This window comes from Capsicum annuum, chromosome 1, assembly GCF_002878395.1.
Source record: "Capsicum annuum cultivar UCD-10X-F1 chromosome 1, UCD10Xv1.1, whole genome shotgun sequence".
NCBI classification, from domain to species: Eukaryota; Viridiplantae; Streptophyta; class Magnoliopsida; order Solanales; family Solanaceae; genus Capsicum; species Capsicum annuum.
This window is the reverse complement of record NC_061111.1, coordinates 36,595,139-36,603,105: the sequence shown is the minus strand read 5'-3', so window position 1 is coordinate 36,603,105 and position 7,967 is coordinate 36,595,139.

Sequence of the window (7,967 nt, the reverse complement as noted above, 5' to 3'; positions counted from 1 at the left end):
TGGAGAACTGGCTAAAGAAGTAGATGGAACTGATGACTTTAGATAAAACTGAGAACGGTTTTCTCCTTCTGACTTAGGCTGAGCAAAGTTAAAACTTCCTGACCATACTCTCTTATTTTGCCTCTCCCTCATCCTAATGTTTTTCTCCTCTATCTGCTGGGCATGAGTCATGAGCCTAGCTAAAGTCATTTCACTATTTATTATGGTGGATCTTCACTCATTAACCATGCTATCGTTCACCCCTAAAACAAACCTACTCATTTTTGCCCTGCTATCTACAACCACATGAGGGGCATATCTGGCTAATTGAGTAAACTTAAGAGAATACTCTTTCACTATCATATTGCCCTGCCTGAGGTTTATAAATTCTAGTACCTTAGTTTCTCTAACATCTAGGGGAAAGAATCTATCAGGGAACGGTAAAGGAAACTCCTCCCACTCGACTGACCTGGCATCTTTTGCCCTCTCTGACTTCTACTGCTTGAACCAAATATGAGCCACATCCTGCAACTGATATGCATCTAGCTCAGCACTCTCTCTAGACGTAACCCTCATTATGCTTGCAACCTTCTGCACCTAATCTAAGAATTCTTGAGGGTCCTCGTATGTCTTAGACCCAAGAAAGGATGGAGGATTCATTCGGGTGAAATCCCGACTCCTGGCCGCAATTGAATTGGCCAATAGATTGGCAGGAACGACAGTTGGTTATTCATTCTGAGCAAAAACTGACTGAGCAAGAGTAGTGAATGTGGCCCTGAACACCACATGAGAAACATGTTCGTCCAAGGGGTCTTTTTAGACAGGCTGGGTTCTTCTCTTGGGAGGCATGTTCTGAAATAAGGAGAAGAAATGGATTAGACTAAGATATTAGATTGATATTATGCTCACTGGAATGACATAAATACTGAAAGAAGGGAAACTATTCCTAAAACATTTTATAGCCTCCTACACATAAATGTGGCACGCAACACACCTATTTACAAGACTTTACTAGATGTGGCTTTAATACATCCTAGGACTCTATTGAACCTTAGGCTCTGATATCAAGTTTGTAACACCCTGAATATGGTACTCAAAACATTACACGATGCTCATGACCCTGAAGGACCACAAGCTAACCCATGACTGATATCTGTATATGTATACTGCATAATATACTGAATAATACAGAAATATAAAATGAAAGGCCATAAGGTTCACATAACAAAAGTAAAACATAACATCTAAATGGGGTATGAAATACCCAAAACAACTGAAATAACTATCTGAACATAATAGTCTGAAAAGCCTCTAACTGACTGAACTGTCTGAGTAAGTAGTTGATGGGATATATCCCCAACTAACACAAATAAATAAACTAATTAATGAGATAATAGAAAAATAATCATGTCCTCGAAGGATGATGACTCACTGCTAACTCTGACTATTAATATCTAGAATCTACAGATGCTCTGGAGTTCGTGTCTCTGAACCTATGGTATAAGACACCATAACATAAATGCGTCGGTACTTTGAATGTACTAGTATGCGTGTGAGAATACATATGGGGTTCATATGCTTGAACAATAATGGCAAACTGACTAATATGAATATGAGAATACATGCATGCATACATACTAACTATATCTGAAATCGTGATAGCAAGAGTGTATTGATGACTAACATAACTAACTAATGACTGAATTCTGATAACTTATTACATCAGTGACTATATCTGACAGTCCTGAATTCTGAAGAACTATGTGAGTTCTTTTACTGAGATTGATACTGAGACTGTGGAAGGTAGTCATCTAATCGATATGCCCCTAATAATGTATTATAGCTGAATTGGGGTCCAATCTGTGCCCTGATTGGAAGGGTGAAAATACAGTGCCACTGGTAAGGACAACGTGAAAGTAACCCTAATATAACAGGTAACTCTAGTGATAATGGTGGGAACCCTCATTTAGCAGGTTAAGCCACCTCATCTACCCTCATATAGCAGGCTATGATGTCTCAACCTATGCTGGCTACATATTTCTGGAATGCACGGATTGCTTCTAAGAATCACACCCTTATATAAAAGGTGAGTTCCCATCCTTGGGTTCACTCGGTGCTAATTACTACTCTCAACTGAATAAACATTGAACATGATTCACTGAACTAAACATGGACTGAGTTAGTGACTTTTGTTGACTGACGAAATACTACTAATATCTGACAACTAACTGAGTTCATGAGATCATGGAGATTTCCTGAGTCATAAAACTATCTGAAGTCTAAGGATCATAGTTTGATTGAGAGAATCGTGGAAACATGACATGGCTCTCGGCACACAGCTAATATTTCTGGTACAAGTACCCCGAAGACTCGATAGAAGGAAACTGACAAAGCATGACCTACTTGAACACATCACTAACATCATAATCCATAATACATTTATCGAAGCATTTCATCAAACATGTGATCTGTATAAACTTGTACATACATGAGGATTTCATGATTTCATGCTAGTTAGGCATTTTCCTTCACCTAGGCCTTTAATCAAACACATGGTAGGCATAGTATGTGTAAACAACATTATACAACAATTAAACATCATGATTCAATTCTAATTTCATCATTCAAAGGTTTAATCATAAGTTTACATGAATCTACATCTATACTAATCAAATCCGCATAAAATTTATCCCCCAACATGGAATAGAATTCAATTACTCATTATCAAAATAAACAAGAGCAGCCGAATCATGAAATTCATAAAGGAAATCCATAAACTTAAGCTTTGAAAAGAGATTATTGGGCTTCATGGACGAAAGGAATCCATAAACGAACACTATGCATACCTGGGTTGAGTTTCTTGAAGTTCTTGAACTTGAAGAATTTGAATCTCTTAGTTCTTGAAGAAGATTTAGATTTTGTTCTTGGAGGTTAATGTTTGAGAGAAAACCCTAGTTTTGTTGTTGTGAAAGAATAATGAACAAAGTAAGCTAAGGTCGGATATAATTGGGTATTTAAACGGGTGGTAAAATAACAAAAATGCCCCTTTAAAAAAAATTACTTAAAATAACTGAATGGGACCTGCGATGGTCCATCGCTGGCTTAACGGTCCATCATTCCGACCGTCGAACATGGACCTAAATAGGGTCTTACTGCCTTGGTTGCGATGGCTTGGGCGACGGTCAGTGACAATTTCGACGGTCCATCAACCGATCCGTCGCAACTTATCCAGAATGTCGCCTCACTATTTCCATTGTGACTACCTGAGCGACGGTCCGTCACTAGTCCGACGGTCCATCGGCCTCGCCGTCGTACATGGGAGGTTTTACTGCCTTCTGTATTGTAGCCCTAACTTTCTCCTTTGATGTCAGATTTTGATGAAATTGGTATCTTCGAAAAGCTAATTCAATTTCCCACATGATAAAAAGTGAAAATCTTAAAAATATCACATGTCCAAAAGTGGATTCATCTTTCAAAGTAAGTTTCTAACATTCTTGAGACGATTTCAAGCTAGGAAAAAGTATGGGGTATTACAACTGAGCTTCCGCTTCTTCCCAAATCTCATCAATCCCTTCAAAGGAGATACATTCTAGAACACCTAATCACTAACCTCAAACTCCAACTCTCTTTGTCTCACATTCACGTAGGACTTTTGGCAACTCTAAGGTATCTTAAGTCTATCCCAAATCACCTTCACCTTCTCCATAGCTTGGTGAACCAAGTCCGGACCGAACAACCTAGTGTCACAAACCTCAAACCAACCAATAGGAGATCTACACCTCCTACTATAAAGAGCCTCAAAAAGAGCCATCCCAATATTTAAGTAATAACTATTGTTGTAATAGAACTCGATGAGAGTTAACTAATCCACCCAGCTACCATCAAAATCCATCAAACAGGCCCTTAGTGTATAATTTAAAGTTAGAAAAGTCCTTTCCATTTGTCCATCTGTCTAAGGGTGGAATGCAGTGGTAAGGTTCACCCGTGTGCCGAAGCCTTGCTGAAACAAATGCCAAAAGTAAGAAGTGAACTATGTACCTCGATCCAAAATAATGGAAATGGGTGCACCATGAAACTTGACGATCTCCTAAATAAACAATGTCACATAATCATCTCTAGTGTAAATAGTCCTCACAGGCAAGAAGTGATCCTACTTAGTAATCCTATCCACGATGACCCAAATAGAATCATGCTGATTTTGATACCACGGAAGACTACTAACAAAGTCCACATTGATCACTTCTCACTTCTACATAGGCAAATGAACCTCTTAGGATATGTCGTTGGGCCTCAAGTGCTCAACCTTCACTTGCTGACATACCATCCACTTAGCTACAAAGTTATCCATAGCCCTCTTCATGATGTTCCACTAATAAATCTCCTTCTGACTATGACACATCTTTGTTGAGCACGGATAAACTGTATACCTCATCTCTTGAGCCTCTATCAAAACTCTTTCTCGCATCCCTTCAACATCAGGAACACATAATCTACCTTGGAAGTTCAAGATACCATCTCCACTAATCTCAAATGCAATGACCTGCTGCCGACCCGCATCAACCTTAGTTTGCACCAAGATAGGGTCCAAAACCTATTTCTCCTTCACTTTTGCACCAAGAGATGAATTTACCGCCTCTTGTACAATCACATCTCCATCCTCGGAATCCAAAAGAAGAACTCCAAGATTATTCAATCGGTGAATGTCCTTCACTAACCCACGCATATTCTCATCCACATGAGATAAGCAACCCATGGACAACCTTCTAAGAGAGTCAAAAACCACATTATCTTTACCTGGATGGTACTGAAGAATCATGTCATATTCCTTGAGAAAATCAAGCCATCTCCTTTGCGTGAGATTCAACTCCTTCTGAGTGAACACATACAACAAATTTTTATGATCTAAATAGATATCAACGTGAACCCCATACAATTAGTGATGCCAAATCTTCAAAGCAAACACAATAGTCGCTAATTCTAAATCATGGATTGGGTAATTATTTTCATGAACTTTCAATTGCCTAGAAGCATATGCCACAACCTTACTATGCTGCATCAAGACACAACCCAGTCCCATACGGGATACATTATAATAAATAACAAAAACCTCAGTACCCTCGAGAAAGGTTAGAATCTAAGTAGAAGTCAACTTATCCTTCAGTTTCTCAAAGCTATCCTCACAAGAATTGGACCATAAGAACTTTACCTTTTTATGAGTTAACTTAGTCAACGGAGAAGAAATAGACAAAAAACTTTCCCCAAATCTCCTATAATACCCAGCTAAACCTAAGAAGCTTTGAATGTCAGTTGGAGTCATTGGTCTAGGTTATTTCTTAACTGCCTCAACCTTCTATGGATACTCCATGATCCCCTCACTAGAAACAACATAACCAAGGAAGGTCATAACATTCAACCAAAATTCACACTTTGAAAAGTTGGCATACAAATAATGATCCTTAAGAGTCTACAATATTATATGGAGGTGATTGGCATGATCCTCTTTACTCTTATAATATACCAAGATGTCATCAATTAACACAATCACGAATAAATTCAAGAACTATCTGAATACCTGGTTCATTAAGTCCATAAATGAATCTGGAGCATTAGTCAACCCGAATGAGATCACTAGAAACTTATAATAACCATATTGGGTTAGGAAGGTAGTTTTAGGGATATCCTCCTCCCTAATATTCAACTGATGATAACCCCTCCAAAGATCAATTTTAGAAAAGCATTTAACACCCTAAAGTTGGTTAAAGAAATTATCTATCCTAGTGAGTGGGTACTTATTCAATTGTCAATAATCTATACACATCCAAAGGGAACCATCCTTCTTATGCACAAAAAGAATAAGAGCACCCCATGAAGAAATACTAGGACAGATTAAACGCTTATCAAGAAAATCCTTAACTTCTTCATAAGTTCTTTAACCTCAGCCAAAGCCATTCTATAAGGAAGAATAGAGATTGGACGGGTATCTGGTAGAAGATCAATCCCAAAATCTATTTCCTTATTAGAAGAAAATCACCAAGAAACACTTAGGAAATTCATTTACAACAGGGACAGATTGTAAAAAGGGAAGCTTAGAGATAAAATATCTAACCTGAACTAGTTAGTATAGACACCCCTTGGAAATCAACTTCCAGGCTCTAAGTACGAAATGAACCTATCCTTAGGAACTAAGTAACTTCCCTCCTATTTTCTTATCGGTTATTTTAGGAATTAGAAACTGACCTTGTGGGTCTGATAATCTAGCAAAGCATAGCACGAGTGAAGATACTCCATCCCTAAGATCACATCAAAGTCTACCAAATCTATTTCAATCGGATCCATCAATGTCTCTCTATAACCAATAGATACCACATAACCCTTATAGACCCTCCTAGCCACACCAAAATCACCCACCAGGGTGATATAGAGAAGGGATCGAGAATACTCTCATGACCATAATCAAATTAAATAGACACATAAGAGATCACATAGGAAAGGTTAGACCCCGAATCAAATAGAAAATATACAACACGAGATAAAAGTTACAAAGTACCAGTAACAACATCAGGAGATGCATCAAATTCCTGATAGGTTGCTAAAGCATAAAGATGGTTTCGACTAGTGTCGATACTAGAAATAGCTCCCTTTGGCACTAGAGCTGAAGAAGAAAAAACCAGAACCTTATTCACCCCAGTAAAAATATTTATTGCTTGACAGTTCCTCTATAAATGAACAGGCTAGACATATTTAAAACACAGATTCCTCCCTTCATCATAATAACTATGGTGTATCTGTCCACAGAATTATTAAGGAGGATACGATGGAGCTGACTAAGCTCAACTATCTTGGGTCTGGGAACCTGAGTCTTAAACCCTTGTCAACCTTAAAGAAATGATTGCCCCACGGCTTAGGATACAGAGCACTACGCGTAGAATAGGTACCAGAATTTCCCTAAGCCTTCTTTTTACCCCACTACCTACCATCACTGCCATAGTTCTTTTGGTCTCTACCCTGCTCTGAATACCTAAACTTTTTATTCTGACTCTCTCTTATTTTTGCTTGCTTCTTCTTTTTATCTTTAACCTACTGCATATACACCACCATCCTACAGATAACTATGTCATGGGTTAACATCACCACCTTACACTCTAGCACCAAGTCCCTACATAAACCTAAAGTAAACTTTCTCATTCTTTCCCTCATGCTAGACACCATCTTTGGAGTATAGAGAGATAAATGATGAAACTTCAAGGTATACTCTTTTAAAGTTATTATTCCCTACTTTAAGTTCATGAATTCCTCAACTTTATCCTCCCTCAACTCTGACGAAAGAAATGATCAAGAAAAATACCATAAAATTCCTCCCACATAGCCTGGTCAGCATCATTATCCATCAACTGATCCCACTTATCATACCACTAGTATGACACATTCTTCAACTGATATACAGCAAACTCCATACTTTCTACATTACTAGCATGCATCACCCTAAATATCTTCTCAATTTCATCAATAAACCTCTGAGGATCTTCCTCAACCTTAGGGCTTGTAAAGGTCAATGGATTCAATCTCATGAACTGCTAACTCTAGTGACCTCAAAACATGGAGCAACAAAACCAATATAATAAGGTTGACAAGACTAAAAAGTCACTAACTGAGTCAGTAAATGAATTGATCAACAAAATTAAGCCTTAGAAATGTCTTCTTGGGGCGGTGGGGCATGAACATTATTAACCCGAGAAACTCGATGAGGACTGGTAGTGATCAGTGTAACTCTATGTGGGTAGTCAATAGTAGAGGCCCTATACCGGGTCTATAATCCACAAGTAGAACGAGTTCCATTCACATTGTCCTCAGGTGAGATAGTGGAGTTTACACGAGCATCAAATCAGTAGGGAGGAATGATTTGAAATATGAATAAATAGAATTAGAGAAAATTTCAAAACCTTAGACTCTATAACGAAAATAGAACACAAGAATTTGTAGATACCCAT